General features: G+C 35.7%; 1 protein-coding gene across 20 annotated transcripts in view; it reads right to left on the bottom strand.

Annotated features, from left to right (window-relative positions):
• NRXN1 (neurexin 1) overlaps nt 1-22,663 on the bottom strand; it is a 705,459-nt gene that overhangs the window by 323,235 nt on the left and 359,561 nt on the right. The window lies entirely within an intron of this gene.

The raw sequence follows: 22,663 nt of genomic DNA, 5'->3' as shown, positions 1-22,663 counted from the left end.
TTCTTTAAGAAACAGAATTAGGGTGATACAAGCAAATCGCTGCCCAGTTCATTTTGCATGATGGACCTTTTTACACATCCAAAGTATCTTTTTAAGTACATCTCTGGACTGCTTGCACAGGGATGGCTCTGTATTTATTGCTTGTAAAATTTCTTATCCTAAAGAGCATGATACAATGACTGGGGACTTATTTTTAAGTAAACATATATATTTTTTTAATATTTCTTTAATAATTCTGAGGCTATGAAAATGAAATGATTAAGATTGTTATCTGTGCTTCTATGATTTGTAAAATAAAATAGTGATTATAAAGCAGATTTAAAAAATCAAAGAATGGTTTGGACTTGAAGGGACCTTAAAGATCACCTAATTCCAGCCTCCCCTGCCATGGACAAGGAACCCCTCCCATTAATCCAACCAACTCAAAGCCCCATCCAATCTTTCCTTGTAAACTTCCAGGGATGGGATATCCACAACTTCCCTGGGCAACCTGTTCTAGTGTCTCACCACCCTCACACTAAAGAATTTCTTCCTAATATGCAATGTAACTCTGCTCTCTTCCATCTTAAAAACCTTTGTCTGTTGCTAGATGCCCTTGTAAAAAGTCCCTCCCCAGCTTTCCTGTCGCCCCGCTGAGTTCTGGAAGGCTTCTCTTATCCAGGCTGTATTCCAACTTTTTCAGTCTGTCTTCATATGAGAAGTGGTCCAGCACCTCAAGGGGTGAAATCCTGGCAAATTAATGTCAGTTAAGTTCAGTATAATCAAAACTTCATTTACAAAGTTTTGTATACAAAAAGCAAAACAAAACAAACCCTAAATATAGCACAGAGCTCTGACTTGCAAGTGCAATCTATTTGATAGTGATAGATGATGTATTTTATGTACATTACAAGTTTTAGCAGCACAACAAGAACATCTTTAAGCTCTTGAGTAATTAAGAAGTTACACATTTGCTTTTAAGAATGGAGAAAATGCAAAACATTGACATTTATCCTGGCCTATCAAATCCTTAAGTATGTTTTGGGGAAAAAAAAAAAAACCAAAAAACCTGACTAGTCCTTTACATCTTTAAAATCTAGATTTTCCAAGCTAAATTTTAATAAGGCCTAAATGTGTATTAGTAAGATGAATCCCAAATAGAGCTGTTTGAGTGATTCAGGACTGTTCTCTTTACTGATCTAGCTATAATTGAAAATGGACTATACTGGGTTTTACTAGGTTTCAAACACGTAGTGCTACTAAAAGTAGTACTAGTTTGAAAGTAGTATTTTACCAGTGCTTATCCTCCAAGATGATACCAAGTTTTTGTCTGGCAATAGCAAATTTGCAGGGTCCAAGACTTTATGCCAGTGAAGCTAATGCTATGGTGAACTGTAAATAATTATTGTTAATGGTATAGTTTTTGAAATTTATAAATCACAGAATACATCACTGGAGTAAATAAAAAAATAAATTGTATTGATATTGCATTAAGATATTATTAGATAGTTTTTATTATAAGAAATGTTGGTTTAAGAGCACATTCCTACCATGCCATTCATCTTGCTTCTGCTAAACCAAAGAAGGAAAGAACAGAATAAGAAGCTTCTAGACATTTTACTTTTTTAGGATAATCTACTTGAATCCAGTAAAAAGTGTACTTTTACCTCTGAGTTCATATTCTTGTCGTGGAAATAAAAACCTCTCTATATTAAAATACAATACTCCCTATATTAAAACTTCAATCATTTTTTGCATGGCTGCTTTCAGGTAAATCTTGACAAGGATGCAGGTATTTAACTGGCCTTTATATTTAAATAATAATGAAGAGATTTTTTCCAATCTGTTCTGCAATGATGCCATGTTTTATGCCTTTAGCATTACTACAGAATAGTAGAGATGATCACTACAAAGCTAATCTAAGTAATCTGGTATCTAAAATGTCATTAGACATTTTGTTTAGATGTATAGTAACCACAGACACTGTGGTTTAGCTGATACAACACAATTAGGATAAATTAAGATTCATACAAAATAATTAACCTCAAACATACTTATTCCTTGGTATCTATGCTCACAAGAAGGATCAAAAAATTATATATGTAGTAAACAGAAAGAAAGATTTTGTTTAGTAAACACCTAAGGATAATTCTAGAATTTGAACTTCAGAATGAGCAGTTTCCTTTTATTTGAACCAGGACTATTAACATTATATGGCAAGTTTTTAGTGTGGCTATTATCTGTTATCAAATCAACTATTTTGCAATAGATTCCCAAACCTGTCACTTGGAATTAGTATTTTCTCACTCTCCCTCCTTTTGGAAGGGAAGGAATTCCTTTTGGAATTTACATATGCGTTCAAATCGCACTAATTATTTTTTGATATTTTCTAGTAAAAAGTCATGAAGAGATAACTTTCCTGTTTGAAAAGCCTATTATCTAGAATTCAATAGAAAAACCTACCTTAGCCAAAAAGCATGAACCAATTTTAGTTACTACAATTTTCATGTTGTAATAAAATCCTGTCTAGATCAACATAGTCATTAAGCAATCATTGAGTTACGTGATAAGCATTTCTGACTGATTTTTAAGCTACTGGTAAAATAGGGTCTACACTGTCCTCAGTAGCTGCTCTCACTGGAATCACACTGGCATATAGGAACACACTCCCTTAAAACCTAACTGGTATATAATAGCACTGACTGATAATTAAATTGATATGGAGCAGCAGAAATCAGACTCACAAAGACAGCATTTTCCCTCACAAATCTAAAAGCCTTCCTGCTAAGTTCAGTCAACAGAGAAAATAGTAAAACATGGAAGCAGGTCTTAGTACTGCCTTTGTGCTGCTCTTCAGCTCACACAGAGCTGGGCAGCTGAATGGTATGATGGCTTATACACACTGCACTTGGGGTAAAACAGCAATGCAGAATAGATCTCTACACTCAAAAACATTATCCCAGGCAGCGAATCATCACAGAAGCAAGGTTTACACTGATTTCTAATTTAATTCAATGGAGAACAACAAAGTTTCAGTAGCCATTGAGATACAAGTTCTTTTACAGGTTGGTTTTTTTCCTTCATACCTAACAACCGGTGATGAATATTAAAATTGTTTTCTTGGAGGTCATGAAAAATGTAAATGATTGAAATCTGTTGGGTTTGTGACTGAGCCAAGACAATAGTCAGTCTTGCGGACAAAGCACTAAAAATTGCTGCTAATAATGCTTTGCAAAACATGATGAAAAGGGTAAAGGGTTTTTTTTCTGTATCTCAGATCAACTTTGTTCCTCTGGAAGATGACTGAGCAAGTGGACTTGTAAAATCAGGGTGAGGCTCAACTGAAAAAAAAAAGTTATCCTAACATCTCTCTCTCTCTTTTTTTTTTTTTTCCCCACAGCAAATAAAATATTAATGTATTGATAAAACTTATTAATGCATCATACCACCTGACTCATCGAACAGCATAACTAAAAAGCATAATGAATTGATTGGTCCAGTATATTTTGCCTCACGAGTCTCATGTAGTGAGTAGGTATGATTTCACACACACAGTAGGAATTTGAAAATCAGCCACTAATATTGCAGCAAAATGTGAGGATATAAGAATTGTACAATAGAATCCCATATCTGAGTTTTGAGGTGATTCTTCCAGATGAAAAAAAAATGCAAAAATGCTTATATAGAACTTCTTCCTTGCAGAATGCAGTTTTCCATTACTTGAAATCATAGTACACTGTGCACCACACAAAGCGTAACAATGAGTTTATCCCCTACAGGCCCTATGCAAGTTTGGGTTTGTTACTTCAATGTTTTCAATTTCAAACTGCCAATAAAAGTGAAAATGAGTGGGAGACTGGCTGACCTGATCAGTCACAAGAATTTTAAAGTAATTTTAAATTTTGGATATACTTGCATATACTGTTAAATTCAAGCTGTGCTCTATCACAATACAAAGAAGTAACATCTCTCTGTAAAGAACACGGCATCCCCAGAAGTAATAGTGCTACCATTACGGACCCAGTCAAATATAGGATTTGGGGATTTCATTTGTAAGACTTAGGATAAAACCCTATGAAGAGCCTTGCAATCAAAACGATATACATTACATCATTAATCAAAAAACCCACAATCCATGAATGTTCTGAAACTTAAATTTCTGTTCCTGTATTTAGTTTTACAAAACACTACATACGGAGGAAAAGAGCCGAACCTAACCTCAAGCTCCGTGCCTGCCGTCAGTCAGAGGAATTGCAGTATCCTTTGAAACCCATGTACCATATCCCAGCCTGCTGGGTTTAATTTCAGAGTACAGCATTATCATTAACAGAAATTACTTTATTTTTTACCCGTCTATTATCATGCATTAATTCTGAGAAAACCTGAAAGCTTTCCACAGCAATCATATTCCTTTAGCTTTCCCCCAGAGAAAGCAAATGATTCATCCAAAGGATACATGAATGACATATATAATGTCAAAAATCTTTTTGGATTGCTTTAAACCCTGCTTCTTTGCCCATGAATGGGAACCATGCACATAGTGTCAATATCAGTGCCTGAAGTTATATTCAGAAGTTTCTGAGGTATCCAGACCCTCATTCAATTTCACAGGCATCTTGTTCTTTAGTATCACTGTTACTTTTGAGTAAGTCAGATCACTAAGGTAGTTAAAATGTGTTCTAGTAGACCCTTTGCATGTATGGAAAATACTTTTTTCATACTCACTCCTCATAAAGCAAGATTTACATTCAATTTATTTTTAGATTTACCAGCATTGGAAGTACTGAAACCATGTTAGCCTTGTAGTCCAGATCATCATCGAAGTTTAGGTCAGTTCATACAAGAATAAAAGTTACATTACTCAGCTCTTACTGGTTATTCAGTAGCAATAAAAACCTTTCCTAGTGTCATCTTACCCTTTGTTGATTCTTCTCTTCTTTCCAGTCCCAGCTCTCCCTTACATAAGCATAATCGAATTATAAGAGTGCTATCTGATCAAATTCTTCTTTGCCCAATTCTCGGATTCAGTCCTATTATTAGAGACTCCCCAGTGCCTTTAATTTAATGAAAAGCCCTGCAGCCTAACTGTCACTACCATTCCAGATTCCTTTTTTAAAACTTCAGGCCCTGCAAGGCCTCACAGAAAGCAGTACATCAGCTGGAGTAATCAGAGATGAGTGCAGGTTTGAAGCCATTAGGAAAAGCAACCAGTACCCGAGATATAACTCTCTAAAGACAGAAAAGCAAAGCAGGAGTATCTATCTCCTCAAGAAGGGTAAGTGTGGCATGGAAGAAAGTTTGAAGGGTTGAAAGTGATACTGGGGCTTTCTTAAACAAACCCAAAAAGGTTAAAAATCTGATAGAGTTTTTTTCGTTATCAAGCTTTTATACAGCTTCATGAGAAAAAAATCATTCTGATGTGGAAGTAAGATTTTTTATTTTTTAAATTTGGTCTTAGATTTTCCTACTCACAGAGAAACAACTGTGGGCAGAAATAGACACCTGGCAGGTTCAGTCAATATGATATGGATCTCAAATTCCACTCATTGCCACTCATAATGACACGCAGCTTCCCAAGCATCCCTAAATACACCTAAAAATATCTGCTAATGCCATCCTTACCTTTTGTAGTTAGTTGAACTGGAAAAACTGTAGGCATTCAATGAAAGCCTTGTTAAAGATGAGCTCAAAATGTTTTCCACATTCATTTTCCTCTAGCAATGTGGACATTGATGTCAAAGTTATGTAAGGGGCAGAAATAAGAAAATCCACATATGGGAAGCCACACACCCAATTTACTACAGCATATGGCACAGTATAATGTGAACATGTGTTCACTTGCCTTCCCCCTCCTTCCCATATTTTGTTGTATTGGTTTGGTTTGGTTTGGTTTGAAGTTGGGAGCCACAGAACTGATTTCTTTGTATGTGAACTTTTATATTGAGGAACATAAAGCACAGCAGTTATTAAAGAGCTAGTTTAAATGGACAAGTACAGTAAATCTAAATAGGGGAAATGGAGGTAACTAGCTAAGCTAACCATCTATGTTGGATGCTACCACAAAAAAAAAAAAAAAAAAAAAAAAAAAAAAGTATCTTTTTGGTGAGTTCCACCAGTGGGCATGGGCTTCAGGAAGGACCAGTCTCAGTAACTCACTGCAAACCACTTCCTGGAGTAGAATATTCCTGCTGAATAGATGAAATTTTATTCTACACATACATGTATCTCATACACATCAGATTACATTCATCAGTATATATATGATACATATATATCATACTTATATTGAACATGCACAAAAAAAAAATCTCACATATTTCTAAAATTTAAGATGTTTTAATGATATCTAGCAGAAATGGCATCCAAACATCTAAGGAGGCTCATCAGCTGCCTAGTTACATGATAGTGCCAGAGGCAACTCCAAAGCATCAACACAACTGCCTGAGGGGACTGCCAAGGAGCCAGCTGCTGCTACTGGAAAATGTTCCACAGCCTCGCATCTGGGTTCTGTTACTGCTGTCCAAAAATACCCATCCCAACAAATAAATAAATACAAACATAGTAAACAGAATTTTGTCTTTGTTATGAAAAACTCTTTATATGTTATGTAATCATTAGCTGCATCGTGACAAGTCGTATCTTTTCTCACAGGCATTCATGTTAAATAATCATGTAATGTGTTATTTCTGACTTGCCTCTGAACCCTTCCATAAGCCTATGGAATATCTGAGCAGTTAAAACATTATGGAAGTAATTCAAGCACCTAGTCATGGATGTGTAGTTGTATTTTAGCCCCCTAGATTCCAGATGCCACTCCCGAAATACACAGTTGTTCAATAGGTTCTGCAGATGTGGAAAATCATTTGAGATAGTTAAATATGAGCAACTGAATCCTCTCTCAAATTGCTGTCATGTGCTCTGGTGACAGCAGGAAAGCACTAGACTCCCATAAAACAAGACAACTGAAAATAGCTATCTGATTTGCTCCTTCTCTATTTGCTCTTGAGTCACTGGACTGGTTGATAAATACCATCTTACAGGTAAAATACCTGGATGGGATTCCCTTGTTCAACCTATTAAACAATAAAACCCCTTCTCTAAATATAATAGTGAAAATTAACAATTAGAATAAATTCCATCAAAAGAATAGCTCTGCAAATGACCTTGGATCAGTTTGTTGTCCTTAAAGGTTCACAGATGATCTGATAACAGTTTTTAACCTCAGCCTTCAGAAATGATTGAAATCCTGAATACTCAGAATGTTGCAATGAAATATGCTGCACAGGCTGTGGTTTCTCCTCGTGTGTGATCTACAGCTGTGCAGAGCTCAACAATGCAGCACTTAATATACCTCCTTGAGGAATCTTTAATAATCTATCAAAGCAAGCAATTATGACCAGAAAAAAAAAACAACAAAAAACCAAAACCCCAAAACAGAAACAAAAACCAAAGCCAAAACAAAAACCAAACCAAAACAAAAACAAACAAAAAAACCCTCAAGTAAAGTAGAATTTCTCTTCTGTTAAGCACTGCCTTTTCTTTGTATTGCTGGAAAGCCGAAAAAGATTAAGAACAAAATCAGTGATATAACATATGAAAGATTATATATTTCATAATAGAATAAAATATATGAAATATAATAATGAAATATAATGAAATATAAATGAATATAAATGAAAAGGTGGTAGCCCTAATTAGCAATGCAAACACACCCTCACAGAAAGTTTATGCAGGTTCTTTCCGGCAGAACACAGAGTTAGAAAAATGCTTCTGAGATACAGGTTGCCCAAAGAGAACATTTGCTTAAGCAAACAATTATGTGGGCAATTCTGTTTCATAAGTCATAAGAGTCTGCAGCACTCGGAGATGAGGACATATACCTCATGTTGGAGGACATATGTCTGACTTGAGTTAGGAAGAAGTCTTTATGGGGAACCTTGGCAACGTGAAGCAGAGTGTCAAGCATTTGAAAAGCCTATACTTGTAATGTTGATTAGGATGATACTCGGATATTCAATGCTTTACAAATAATATGTCATACTTTAAAACCCGCAGAAAATCTAAAGCACCTTTTCTTGGGGTTAATATTCCAATTTATCACTTTCTCCTTCCATATGGAGATTCCAGAGAACTTTCATAAATGCCTGAACCTTAATAATTTCCATGACTTGATCTTTCTAAAAATGCAGAAGTCTTAGACAAATGGAATTATTTTTTGGTTCTCAAATATTAACTCAGTTACTGATTCATTCTAAACAAGATTGTCCCTTAATCTCATATGTTTATAGTATTTGACAAAGATTTTTAAATGAGCCTTTTAAAATACTACATTATGTTTCTTGAAGTTTCACTGTGAAGTCTGATGAGAGGGAGAACAGTGATTAATTGTAGTTTGCTGTCTTGCATTCCAAAATAGCATTTTTCTAATTTAAATCTCTTGCATATTTTTGTAAGAGTGTAATTTATATTCTCCCTCCTGTGACTATCCAAGTTAAGACACAATTTAGATATGATCCCATAAAATTAGAATTGGGGAAAATGAAGCTCTTTTGACTGAATATTCAAACAAAGAATGTGTTTTGGGCTATGCCATAAATCATGCTTGTCAGATCCTTCAAAAGAATCATTCTGTACAGTTACCTTGTCTATTTTTAAGAAAGCACAGACATTGAAGAAGATAATTCAGTACTGTTGTACCTGATTCACATATGAGTCTCCCTTTAATCTAGGGCTTTGAAAACACTACCTATTTCCATCTTAACTTCAAAATTGTTAAATTTTATTTTGATTACCTCATAATTGCACTTCCTGTGCATATTTAGAAGCTTTTGGGCTTCTGCACAAAGATGGTGTGGGAGGTTGAAGACTACTGATGAACTATGTCAGCTGGGTGGTGCTGAACTATGATATTCAAGACCTATAACTCACCATGAAATTAGTGACACTTTAGGTTAAACTGTTCGCTTGTTCTAAACATTTTTCAGAAAATTTCCTAGTGGCAATTTTCTATGAAACCACAAGACTAAATCACAACACACTATCAAGGGTAAGGAAGCAAACTTGCTCCAGAAGTTTACATTTCAAGTACATCTTCAATAATATATTAATTCATAAACTCTGCCACTGAACCCTTCATGTATAAAAATTACCTATGATCCACTTTCCCACTGAGATTCACTTCAGCATAAATATTTGTTTTCAAGTGTATTATAGCAAGAAACCTCACATTTTATATCGCAGATGGAAAGCTGAATTCATTATTAATAGGACTACACTGTCTAGTGAAATCTATCTGGAAAACCTACAAATTTAAATATGCAAGTATAATTTCAAGGTCTCTGCTACAGAAAGTTAGAAGATTATTATTTTGATTTTATAAACTACTACTAAATTGAAATATTAATTTGAAAAAACAAACAACAACAACAACAAAAAAACCCCCCAAGCCAAATCCAAAACCAAAAACTAACAAGAAAAAGCAGAAAACCACAAAAGATAGTTCTGCATAGGAGAAAGCAAATCACTGCAAAAGAAGAGATGGATGAGACTTGAGACAAGACAGACAATAGAACTTTACTGAAGGGGAAAGATGAAAACAGTAGTATTTACCAGTTGGAAAGCTTTAATTGGGAAAATACTGTGGAATATGTGTTGATAGTATGTATATGATCTGCAGCAATAATAATTAGGACAATTAGGAAAATTATTAATAATAATTAGGACAAAAGTCCATGAATTAATACTCTATTCATTTTCTTTAAGAATTAAAAAACTGCAATTACAGCAAGACAGAGACGTGAGTGAATCTGTCCTGTGGTATCAATAAAACATGGGGCAAAGTATGCTTTAGACTGGACTTTATAGCTTACATGAGTCCACATGTAAATACAGGTTTGACCCATAAGTATTGACACCAAAACATGTCACCAAGAATCTCACCAATTTGCTTAATCCTAGCAGGAGATATTTATACAAATTGCAGTCACACCTTTGATTCACTCATCAATACATTTATTATCACCTCAGACTCAGGGGATTTAAATGTTAAAGCAAAATACAGTAGGATGCAAGTACCTGAGTCACATAAGACTTAAGAAATCTATTTTACAAGCCAATTTTGAAAGTCTAAAGTTAAGAAAAACAAGTAGAATTTTTGCAAATTATTAAATACTTATTACTGAAACAAATGGGAGCACAGTTCTTCTGAAAATCTTGCTAAGTATCTATAAGAATATTCAAGGGCATAAATGTGCCTATTTCTCTTTCTCTTTCCCCTCCTCTGTTAAAAAATAAAGGAAGGCCTGAAGTGATTTCTATGCCTATTAGGAATATTTCATTTTTGTATGTAATGCTTACTATTTTCTAAGCCCCTAAGAGGGCTTATAAAAATTTTCCTAAAGAGCAAAGATTTTCCTTTGGAAAGACCAAACTGCAACAGATAGAGAATGTTCCAAATTTCATTCACAGATCAATATTTTTAACTCCCATGTTATGTAGCCAATTGCTGCAATGTACATCTTTAGGACTATATATAAGCATTTCTAAAATGCTGCTATGTTGTTGTTTTGTTTTTTTTTATTCTTTCTTAACACTTTTTGTTGTTGCCTCTTTCTCCTGTCTAAAAGCCAAGCATTTTTGTTTAGCATAGGAAAAAAACAAATAAATTCTTGAGTCACTAGATCCTCCTCATTTTGAACACATTCCCTTGTGACAGTCTGTGTCATAAGCTCACTTGTAAAACTACTTGCACTCTGCTATTCATCATAAGCTATTAAAATATCATTAACTTGTCCATTAATTTCTGTTCTGTAAGTAAAATGTCAATTCTTTGCAGCTCCCCATATTTCTGATATGAATCTAGGGGGTGCTATAAGACTGTAGAAAAGGTATTGGTTGGTTTTAAAAAAGACACTAAAAATGGGGCAAAGACTTTATCATCTGGAGAGCTTACTTTGACATTTATAGCAGCTTTCCAATATCTGAAGAGGGCCTAGAAGAAAGCTGGGGTATGGCTTTTTACACAGGTATGTAGTGAGAGGACAAGGGGAAATGGTTTCAGACTTGAAGAGGGGACATTTAAGTTAGACATTAGGAAAAAAATATTTCCTGTGAGGGTGGTGAGAAGCTGGAACAGGTTGCCCAAGGAAGTTGTGGCTGCCCCTCCCTGGAAGTGTTCAAGGCCAGGTAGGATGGGGCCTTGAGCAATGTGATGTAGTGGGAGGTGTCCCTGCCCAGGCAGGGAGGTTGGAACTGGATGATCTTTAAGGTTCCTTCCAACCCAAACCATTCTATGATTCTATGATTTTTAATTTTTGATGAAGTGGACATGTGTATTTGTGTAATGGGAACATCTAACTATAACTAGGTGTTCTAGCACAAAACACTGACATCTGAATGTCCTCACCACTATTCTGGTCAAAAGCAGTGAGAACTATGTCTCTTTGTCAAAGAGAATACAGAAATGTGTACTTGTTAGCTGACAGAAATGTAAAATTAAGTAAAAAAAACCCACATGGGGTGATTTCCTGCTAGAAAGCTGCAAAGTGTACATCACACTAGCAAATTCTGTGCATCTTTTCTGTGCTATTCTAAAATCAACAAATAATGCATTTTCCATTGAATATTACTTTGCAACTTAATTTTCTACTCTGGGAGTTTCTTGATTGTATTATGTCCTCATATAGTAGTATCCACTTCAATCCTATTTGGCACTTTCACATGAAACCATAATGGAAAAGAATGGCCAAGAGAGATAAATACAAGATGTCCTTTAAAATAAAGAAGAAAAGAAAAATGACAGCTAGGTAAGACACATGCATCTGGAGAATAACTCTTGATCAAACCTGAAAAATAGCACAGGAATTTTTCCTCAAGAACAGTCCCTACCAGCATACATAAATAAATCACTTGTGTTGTTTAACATATAGCTACAGGAATAAGTTGTTTGTTTGGTTTTTAATTTTACCAGGCATACTGCTTTTCATCTACACAACAGATACATTCATAAGCAGGGGTGTGTGATTTCATAAGTCAACCAGATAGAGCCTCCATGTATTTTTCTGTAATCAGTCTGATTGTCCACAGCATTGCATGTAGATATATACTGTAACAAAAAACTTAAGGATCTGTCATGGGATGTAAAACTTCCATGGTAGATACTGCAGGAAAAAACAATTTCTCCTGCACTTGCAACTGCTTTATATTGTTGCTGAAAAAATATAAGGGAACAATAATACTATTGTATATCAAAAGAGCTGACTCTCTGCTCCTTGATGGGTTTGGGTATTAAGAAATTCTGAAGTAACAGATAACTAGACAACCTCCACAGAGATCTTCAGCGCCTTCTGACCTCAAGGATTTTCTTGATAGTGATATTTAGTTTTAAAATATTCCTCAGAGGTCTTGAGATTCAACACTTAACTCTGATGGCTTCTGAACTGCATATGGAAGCTGTTCAGGGCAACTTGGGAGACTAGTCCCTGAGCAGCTACAACCTACTTTTTGTTTCAATTTGATCAACACAGTGGTAGATTTTGCTAGCAAAATCTAACTTATCTATTAGCATAAACATATGGAGATCTGAAAGGGCTGCTATATACAGCACATGTAAATTATTTACATCTAGTCTACCCAAGTGACTGCAGACATTGTAAGAAGCACAGCTGCTGCTGGTGCTAGAACCTTGAAGATGTTTCTTAATGTGAATATTCATTATTACACTCCTGGAAGACTGTAGGGGAAAACATAGTCAATAAAAGTATATTCTCTGTTTTGGAACTTGTAAACAACATGAGCAAAATAGTATGTGGAGGATATAGAGCAGCTGCTCTTTCCAAATGAATGCCTAATTGTGAAATACTTAGACCTCAGCACTATGGTTTCCTTAACAGTTCTTTTCTCATTATGGTAGACTGTCTGCCCTTGTACTTTATTTAGATTTTCTTTTTTCCCCACTCACATTGTACCACAGGGTCTAAAGCAAACAACCATGGAACAGGGGATTCAGATAATGTAACAATAATGACCTACATTTATATAATGCTTCTTATCCTAGAGCATCCCTAGACACAACAGTATGTGGAAATTTCCCACTGATACAGAAAAATATACTTATGGCATAGGTAATTAATTTGCCACTGACACATTTTAGATTGATGGAGAAACCCATATACACCACCGTTTGACCCTTGGCCTTCAGACAGAAGAATGGTTTTCCAAGAGCATTATCTTCAGCAAAACATTCTTCAAAAACTTGCCAGTGAACTCCTAAATATTATAAAAGTTTGCAACCAAGAACCTAGGAACTCTAGTCAAGAGCTGGCTTAAAGCAGAATTGCTCTTGTACAGATGCAGTTCAGTTCATGGCTCTGCACAGGTAGATTCTTAAACCAGTATGTAGTCATGATAAGGATGCTAACTAGCAATAGACATTTGCTTAAATGCAGCAGCTGGCAAAATCTGATCTGCAATGAAAACTTCATTCTCAGACCTTATTATGCCTTGGAACATACCAAAAAGTCTGCATTCATAAATACAGCAGCCATAGGTCTAGAATTTTTAATAACTTCATTCTTGTTCACCTCATGTTAAAAGGACTGTGCTTATTGCAATTATTCTGACTGTCCTAAGCAACAAATAAAAGCTGTTTTATCAGTGGAACAAAATAAAAAAGATAAATTTTACTGCTTCGAATAACTTCAAGTCTCTACAGGAATAATCAAGCACTATTATTTCCAAGACCAGCTTCTTTTTTTTTCAGAAAATTCATTATAGTCTTTAAACAATTTTTATAGACCTTAATGTGAGTGCCTACACATCCCGCAGATGAATTAGAAATACAATCTTTTAGCAGAAAATATTAGGGTGCTTATCCTATTACTATTTAAAAACAGAAACGTCCCTATATAATTTCAGATATTGTAATGATAAGGAATTTTTATTTATATATGTAGAATGGTGTAAAATTCCTTTATATTCTAAAACATATTTAGGAGGTGTCATATATATGGTGCTAACTGTTGTGTGAACCTTTCCAGCTGAAAAGGCAAACTCTGTACTACAAGTAAATGTTGATGTTCACGGGGAAAACTGAAATGTTTGAGCATCTAAAAATCAACTCACAGTGAAAGCACCTTCAGGCTGCTGAATTAAATCACCAGTTTTACTTTATAAGGAATCAACAGCTCTTGTCATCAGAGAAAGACAATCTTCGTTATCATATTATTAACATTTCCAGGAAATTCCATAATGTACTTTGGATATTCACAGGACATCACTTAGCACCACTGATTCATGATCACACCTTCAGACTCTTGCCATTTTGCCCTCCTAAGTGATATCTGTCTACAAAGGTGAAGAAAAATTAGCATTATGATTATGATTTCTCAGTACCTTTGACAAGTGATCAACCTATACTGTACTTTTTACCCAAAGTGTTTACAAAGAATAACAGGACATATACACAACAAGACAGAAAGTGGAAAGAGAGGGGTAAAGCTACAAACAAGTTCACTATTGTTCTGTACCAAGTTTTAGTTTTTACTAAATTTAGTTTTTACTAAATACTTTGGGCAAAATTCCATACTATATGAATTCTAATACAGTAAACAGTTCACTTTCTGCTTCCCATCCAATGGACACGTTAAGTGACTTGCACAAAGCCACTGTTCTCCCCATCCTGCTGGGAGCTCCTTTTTGTCTGGTGCTATTCATTCTGCACTAGATATTTTTTCCAAATGCAGTCTTTGACCTGTGCTAGAAATAAAGCCACATTCATAATCACTGTGAAACATGCTAAAAGCATGACATGTTTCATGCACGTGCTATTGAGGTATAATATCAGATGTTCTGATAGACTTTTAATGACTCATTTATATTTATTGTCATTGAAGAGAATTGCTACTATGGATAATTTTCAAATTATTAGAGCACATCAAATGCTGATTTTATTAATTTTGCTACTTAATGATAGCAGCGTGGAACATTTGATATAGCTTTGAATCTGCTGTATCTTAGGATGTAGGAGAAGAATTAAAAACTGATAAATAATGGAGTTGTCTTGCCTTGACAAAGAAATACATGGTTGCTCTCCTTATTGCTTACTTTAATTTTAAAGAGAATAAATGTTCCAAGGCATAGGTATGATAAGGAAACTGCTGGATAAAAACGAAAAAGGCTGCTCATCCTGAATCTTCTATAGAAGATTATGAATTATAACATTTCAGATACATTTTCCTGGAGAAAACACCCAGCAAACTAGAAATATATCAGGAAACTTTACCACACAATTAATATCCTTTTGTTTACTTGTTTTAAACTCTGATGATAGTGTTGTCAGGATTTAGTATTTTCTATAAGCACTTGGAAATCCGTATTTGGATAAGAAACAATAACATTATTTCCTACCTACAATCAATTAAAGCCATAACTACATTTGTTTCCTGAACCTTTTCAAAAGATTATTAATGCACCTCTACAGGCAATAAATATTTTTCAATCACAGTGAAGGATAATCTGTTGAATAATATGATTTTACCTACTTTAATTTCCTTTACTAACATAAAGCAAATATTTAATTGAAACAAATGCCTAATCTGTTCCCCCTTTTTTGACTTAGCCTTGCATTCTTTTTGTTTTAAAAATTTAATTTGCTGAATAATAGTTTTTAGCTACCTGTTCCTTATCAGAAATATCCTTCTATTATCTGCTTTTTCTTGAATCTTCTCAACTTGCTGTTCCTTTTCTCTCACTTTATTTCTACCTTGCCCACCCCTGCTTCTCTTTAGAGCTTGTTGTCAAATCTGTTCTATAGAAAAAGTCTATGTAGGATTTATAAGTCTTTTTTTTCAGTCAGATGCTCTAAGCATATGCTGAGGTGCCTTGTGATTCAAGGCTTTAGAGAAGTCAAAGAATTAAAATTCTCCTAGCAGTCCTTTGGCATAGGTTATTACAGAAAAAAAGAAGCTCAGAAGTTCTGACCTTCAAAATACACCAAAGTATCCCTACAAAGGCAGTGCTGGAGTTTAACCTAACCTTTGTTATTATGCTTTCCCAGTTAAATAGGTAATGAATGTAGGAAAGTAAGAGTTTTCTGATGTAACATGACTAATCAGAGGTAATCCCAGTAAAAAGCATAGGAAATGAAGAGTAAAAATGCACTTGAGTATCAGTGCACAAATGCAACGTATATAAAATGTTGAAAGGTAGCACTAGATGTGACTGACCAGGATCTAGTCAGCATCATATCTTACTGTCAGATTTGTCTAAGTGACTACAGACAGGCCCAGTTCATGAAGGAGAAAGCAGTCATGATGTATGCAAAGTGTCTTCAGACTCAGAATAAGCTAAACAGTAATTAATAAAGCATCAGTGGTTGTCTTGGTTTTTTAGGCTAGGAACAACAAAGTAAATGCGAACAGCACTACATGGTTAGAAAAAAGTGAATTAAACATATAGAAGCATTTCTGGGGTATGTGTAACTACAAGTTTCTATATGGGCTGGGCATTCTAGTGGCTTATATACATATCAGGTTCCAAATTCTCTCAAGATGGAAGAAAGCTAAACCATACAGGCCTAATCTTATTTCTTACTGGTGAAAATGAGGGGTCCTCAGAAGAACATTTTCACCATCTAGGAGAACCTTGACAAAAATTCAATATTAACTGCTTAGAGTCAGGTTTGCAATGCATTTTAAAAAATGTAGGGTGTAGGCTTAATGGAGAGGACATACTTTATTTTAAGCTTTGAGTCTCAAGCATGTAACTTTGAATTTAAAAAAAGAATAAGGTTTATAAAAATATTTCAGGAAAAAATGTATTATTGTGACACCATTTTTAAATAAAAATAACTCTATTTTCATAGATATTTACAGCTGTCAATTTAGCAGGGTCATTCAAGATGCAAGTTGTTTATTGAAATAATAAACAAAGAATAGAAGATAATGATGTACGATAGTTTAAGATACAGGTTAGTTGAATTTCTCTGCTATTAATGAATGAATTAATTGAACTTGACAAAAACAAAAAAAGCAATAGACAGTTTTTCTAATTTGGCAGATGACTATAACCCAAAGAGCAGTTAAGGTTACCTTAAAACCAACTGGTCAAAAGGAACCATTTACAACAGTGACTGGATCTGCGACTTGCACATTTCTGCTTTGGTCACAGTCACAAGCACACTCAAAGTTAAACACAATTTCAAAATCAAGGGAAATAGTTAGGGAGCCAAAATTCATCTACTATTTACTTTTATGCAGGATTTGCTCACGCACAAATTAACCACAGCATGTAAGGTACTTCTCATGTATTTACTTCAGTGCAATCTGAGTTGTTGCTGTTAGATGTTGCCCAATTTTTCTGTTTGCTGGAACCGGGCCTGGCAATTTAGGTTAGGTTCCACTTGAACAAAAAAAGAAACCTCAGGTGATAATTGCTGTGTCTGGTTCTTGGCTCCTTAGCCAAGGAACTACTGAAAAGAGTCCAGAAGAGAGCTATGAGGATAATCAGGAGATTGGAGCCTCTCATGAAGAAAGGCTGAGAGACTCAGGTCTGCTTACCTTGGAGAAAAGAACACTTAGAGAATCTTATCAGTGCTTATCATTACCTAAAGGAAGAGTGACAAGAGGATGGGGACAGACTCTTCAGTGGTGCCCAGCCACAGGACAAGGGACAACAGGCACAAACTAGAACACAGGCAGTTTCATCTGAACATGAGGGAAAACCTTGCCTTGAGGGTGATAGAGCAAGTGGAACAGGCTGCTCAGAGAGGCTGTGGAGTCTCCTTCTCTGGAGATGTTACAAATCCACCTGGATGTGATCCTGTGCACCAGGTGAACCTGATTTAGCAATGACTATGATCTCCAGAGAACCCTTCCCACCTCTACCATTCTGTGACACAATAATTTCTCAGCCCAATCAGCAGCTAATTAACACCCTGGATGGAAACACATAAAAGCTGTTCTATACAGCAAAATGGAATCATAAAACATAGAATCATAAAACAGTTTATGTTGAAAGGAACCTTGCAGATCATCTAGCTCCAATCCCCTTGCCATGGCAAGGCATACCTTCCATTAGACCAGATTGCTCAAAGTCCCATGTAACCTGGCCTGAGAACTTCCAGGGAGGAGGAAGAAAGCCCCAAGAGCTTCCAAATATAATCCTGTTTGCAGGGTTGGCTCATTTTATGGTATTGTTTTTGCAGAGCAGAGTTGTTTCAACCATATTCACCTTTAATTATAGCAATTTCTTATTCAGACTGATGCTTTCTTTAAGTAGCAAATTCTCAGCTTGAGTGATTACAATAGTCTTCTCACACTCCCTTTATTGGGTTGTTTTCCCATTTGTCTTATCTCTATACTAAAGAAAACAGAAAGTAGATTAAGGATGTCAGTTTTGCACTTTCTTCATTTCCATAAAAATATTCCTTATGAATATTGTGGATCTTGGGAGTTTTTCTTTGGATCTTTGCACAAATGCTTTTCAGGGTGTCATAAATAAAGGAAATATGTGTTCATTTTCTCAAAAGTGCAGGAACATTGGGTGATTCTTTAACAAGTCAGATAGCTGGAGGTGTATCTAGAAGAGACTCCTCAGGGAGAAAATTGTACCTATCACTTTGCCTGAAACTGGTGTCTATCTCTGTGCTGTCAAAACAAAGTACTCCAGAACACATCCAGAAACAGGATTTTAAGTACACTGCACCATGCTTTAACTCTGTATTGCTGAAGGCCTCCCATTCAATTCCATCCTGCCTCTTCACTTCAGCCTGCCACTTACACAGCCTGAGGCTACACTGTGGATGTGGCCGGTCAGTGCATTTTTTCAGCCTTGTGCTGTGAACTTAGAACCATTTTTGTTATAGTCCCTGAGACAGCACTGCTTTTCAATGTCTAAATCATACTGTTCTTCCTCTGTTTCCTCATCCTGTCATCCTGTAGCTTCAGTTTCTAGCTCTGCACTAAGATTCTCACCACCACTTCATCCTACTGTGAGGTTCTAGACTGTTAAACAAGTCTATATTAACACTAACAAGGTACATGAGTAACAGTCCTTCTGAAAATATTACCAAGTAACAGGTGTGTATAAGGCTTAGCAATCAAATAGTACTCAGCTATTAAGCAAATTCCAATCAGATTCAAAATGGCAAAACTGTTGACAAGCAAAGGTCATCAAGAAGCAAGTTGAGAGGTACTGATGAAAGGTACTGATTGTGAAGAAACTGATACTGATGACTGAAGAAAAAAACGGGCAGCATTTTTGTGATTTCCTGCTGTGCAAAACAGGACCCCAGGAGAGGATGCTCATCTGGGAGCACCCATCACTTTTCTTTCAGATGGCCACTGGAGAATTTTCCTTTTCCTCTCTGCCTTTTTTTCCTGAGGCAATACAGATATACATGTATGTTGTCATCTACGTGTCCCTGGAATAATGAAAGGTTTGTTAATGTCAGGCTGCCTGAACTTTCACTATGCAACAGGTACCATTTGTGAACTTGAAAACCCGAAGCAACTATGCACCTTTTCCTTTTTGTAGTTTGTCTTCCCAACATCTAAAATATATTATTTCTTCTGCTGCTGCTACTTAGGAGCTATTGCCTATTTTATGTTTTCTGCTGGGTAGATGTAAGCAGTCTGAAAATATACTAAATTAAGAGTTGTACTAGAAGAACAATTCAATTGAGTAAACTCACATTTTATCAACTTCCAAATCGAAGCATAAATGGCAGGTTGCAGGAGGGAAACCAGAAGAATCAGTTGGCAACAGGTACTGTACTAGGCAGTGGTATGAGATGCTACAAGAACCTTATTCAGTACTTGTATGATCAGGACCCCTTTGGAAGCCATTTTGTGGAACTGCCTTTTGTAGAATTTGCACTCTGGCACCTTTTCAGATAGGGAAATTGGCTCCTTTTTTGGTGGCAATGACCTTCTAGGGTGAGTATCTTATGAAAAACAACCAACCAGTCAGTATGAAAAGTTCACCTAAAAGCTGGTGCTTTTTCTTTTTTCCCTCGGTTGTTCTCAAACTTATTACCTCAAATTTTAACACTTAGGTCCAAAAAATATTGGTTACAAAAATAACAGTGTGTGTGGGTTACTCAGTTGGTTGTCTAGTTGTTCCTTTTTTAAACTAAGTGGAAGGAAGGAAAGATAAAAGAAAGAAAAATCAGTTATTCTTTTTCTCATGTGAATCCAGCCGCGTGAAACTGCCTCCACAGGTCATGAGACTTAAATTTCAAAGGTTAAAGACTGATTTCAGTAACCCCACATCAGAGAGCATGTCAGCACTTTTCATATGTATTCTTCCTTCATTTTACAGAAAGCTGCCTGAGAGAAGTGGCATCCTTTCATCTTGCCTAGGGACACCTAGACAGATGACACAGAGTCATCTTTTTGTTCTCCTAGCATCCTGCCGCTTTAGTCTTTCAGTTTTTTCCAACCCGTCTTTTATAGATGCATACAAACATGTTGTTCCTAACTGTGCTGTCCTGTCTGGAAAGCACAGGACATCTCTCTAAAATGGCTTTTTAACAGGTTTCACAAGGATGCAAAACCACCTCTAATGACACTGTAGCTGGTTAGATATAGCTGTCCACAACAGGAATCTGGAACTAACGTGCAACTACCTCGAGCTAGGGTAAGCAAATTTGAGAGTAAAGCATTTCTTGGAAAGCAATTACCTGTGTGCACTCCCACTGTGTGAGATCCACATTTGTGAAAAGCAGAACCTTGACAGGCAACCCCTTGATGTGCAGAAATTTAGAAATCATTTCAATCTAAGCCATTTTCCCATCCTTACCAGAGAACACTAAGGCTGCAATAGTACCCTGATAATCATACCTACAGAATTCAAAGCAAAATGAATTTCTGTACAGTCAATACTGCTAAATGCTAAAATGCTTAACAGAAACACCATCTACTGAAAATATCCCAAACTTCTGCAGCTAAAGTAAAGCGTCAATTTTAGGCATGTTCAAATCCCAAAACCAGGATTATTGGAAGTTGTAAACAAGGATTAAACAATGTGGATATCTGACATTGTTCTGATAAAGACTACAAATCACAGCAGTGCTCCTCCCCCCGGGCCCCCCACCGAAAAGTGAAATTAGTCTGAGACTACATGCCCTTCCATTACATAACTCTCTTTAGATATCTAATTTTTTAAGAGCTAAAATCTTACCCAGGAATATAAATTCCAGTATTTCATATAGCCACTCAGCTTTTAAGCCCTCCCCAGAAGAATCTGCTATGTGGCTATAGTGAAAAGTGGATGAGATGGATTATGTGTTTATCCTGAAATGGTAGTCTCTGGTCTAATTATGGCACTGGGATCAAAATGAGAAAAAATTCACAGCATGATAACATAAAATAGAGCATGTTGTGTGAGAGTCTGAAATAGCCAGCTAAAAGCTTTATTTATAAAGCAAGTTTTCATAGCACAAATGACTCTCAGCATTTTTCTAGGATTTAGAGACAATTAGTAAAAGAGCAAAATATTAATTACACAAAATGTTACTGTTTATTGCATATAATAGTACACTTCTTTATAGTCACAAACACCAGAACAAATCCTAGATATTGAGATGAATTTGACCAATGAAGTCACCTGAAAATTCTGGCTGTTTGAACAAATTTTGCTGCATATGACAAGCATAATCTTATCCCCGCACTTGCATGGTCATCCAATCTGATACCAAAATATCAATAGAAAGTATGAAGCTCTTGAGATAATCAGTCTATACAAAACATCAGTATAAATAGTTTTGCATTAACTTTGCAGCATTAAGCTCCTCAGATGAGCAACACAGACACAGTGTGAAGGAATACAATGGAATGGAAATTCCTTATTGAAAGAAATGCTGCAGCTTTTTGCATGAAATGAGAAGGTTCACAGAGGGTCCTCAGACTTCTGTATATCTCCAAATGTGGAAAAAAGTCAACTTGATTTTTTTTTTAAATGGTTGTGGGGTTCTTTATCCTTTCTTGGATTTCTGGGGTCTTGAAACCTTTTATAAGATAGGCTTCTCCTACACATTCCCTATTCCTTTCTAATGGTCTTCCCACAAAATGCTACCTACTGTCTCCTTCTTCTTTTTTTTCTTTTAATTTAACTGTTTTCCAAATTTTTAGGTAACAGAAGATAAGTGACTAATGATCAATTTTTATAAAATTACAGGGCTTAAATCTTTGAAACAGGACAAAATAGTATGTAGTTTGTGATTTTATCTGTGAGACATCCATTTTCTATCATTAAACTGCACTATATAAAAAAGCACACTGTAAGAGCAGTTATTTTGTTAAACAAAATACTCCAGGATTTTTAGGGAGAAAAAAGGAGTGCAAAACCACATGCTGCAAGACTTTAACCACACAGGAAAACCAAACCCAAATGGTTTTGGAATATTGTTTTAGTTATGGAGTGGTAGCTGTGGGATGTCTGAATGCATACAGGCACTAACTTCTTAATGATTAGCACAGTTTCATTGACAGGCTCGGCTGCAGAATCACAAAGCAAACATACATTGCAGCAAATTAGCAGAAGATTTTTTTCTTAAAAGAAAACCATTTAATGGTTATTTTGCCTGAGGAGCTTATTTGATGGCTTCTCAGTACACAAGACTGCACAGCTGGGAACCACAGAAGCATACAGTAAATTTAATGATGGTCCTATGCTATACCGTGGT

The sequence above is a fragment of the Heliangelus exortis genome, chromosome 3 (genome assembly GCF_036169615.1).
Source record: "Heliangelus exortis chromosome 3, bHelExo1.hap1, whole genome shotgun sequence".
In the NCBI taxonomy this organism is placed as follows: Eukaryota; Metazoa; Chordata; class Aves; order Apodiformes; family Trochilidae; genus Heliangelus; species Heliangelus exortis.
Note: the sequence above shows the minus strand (reverse complement) of the source record. Positions and strands in the feature narration are given on the sequence as shown.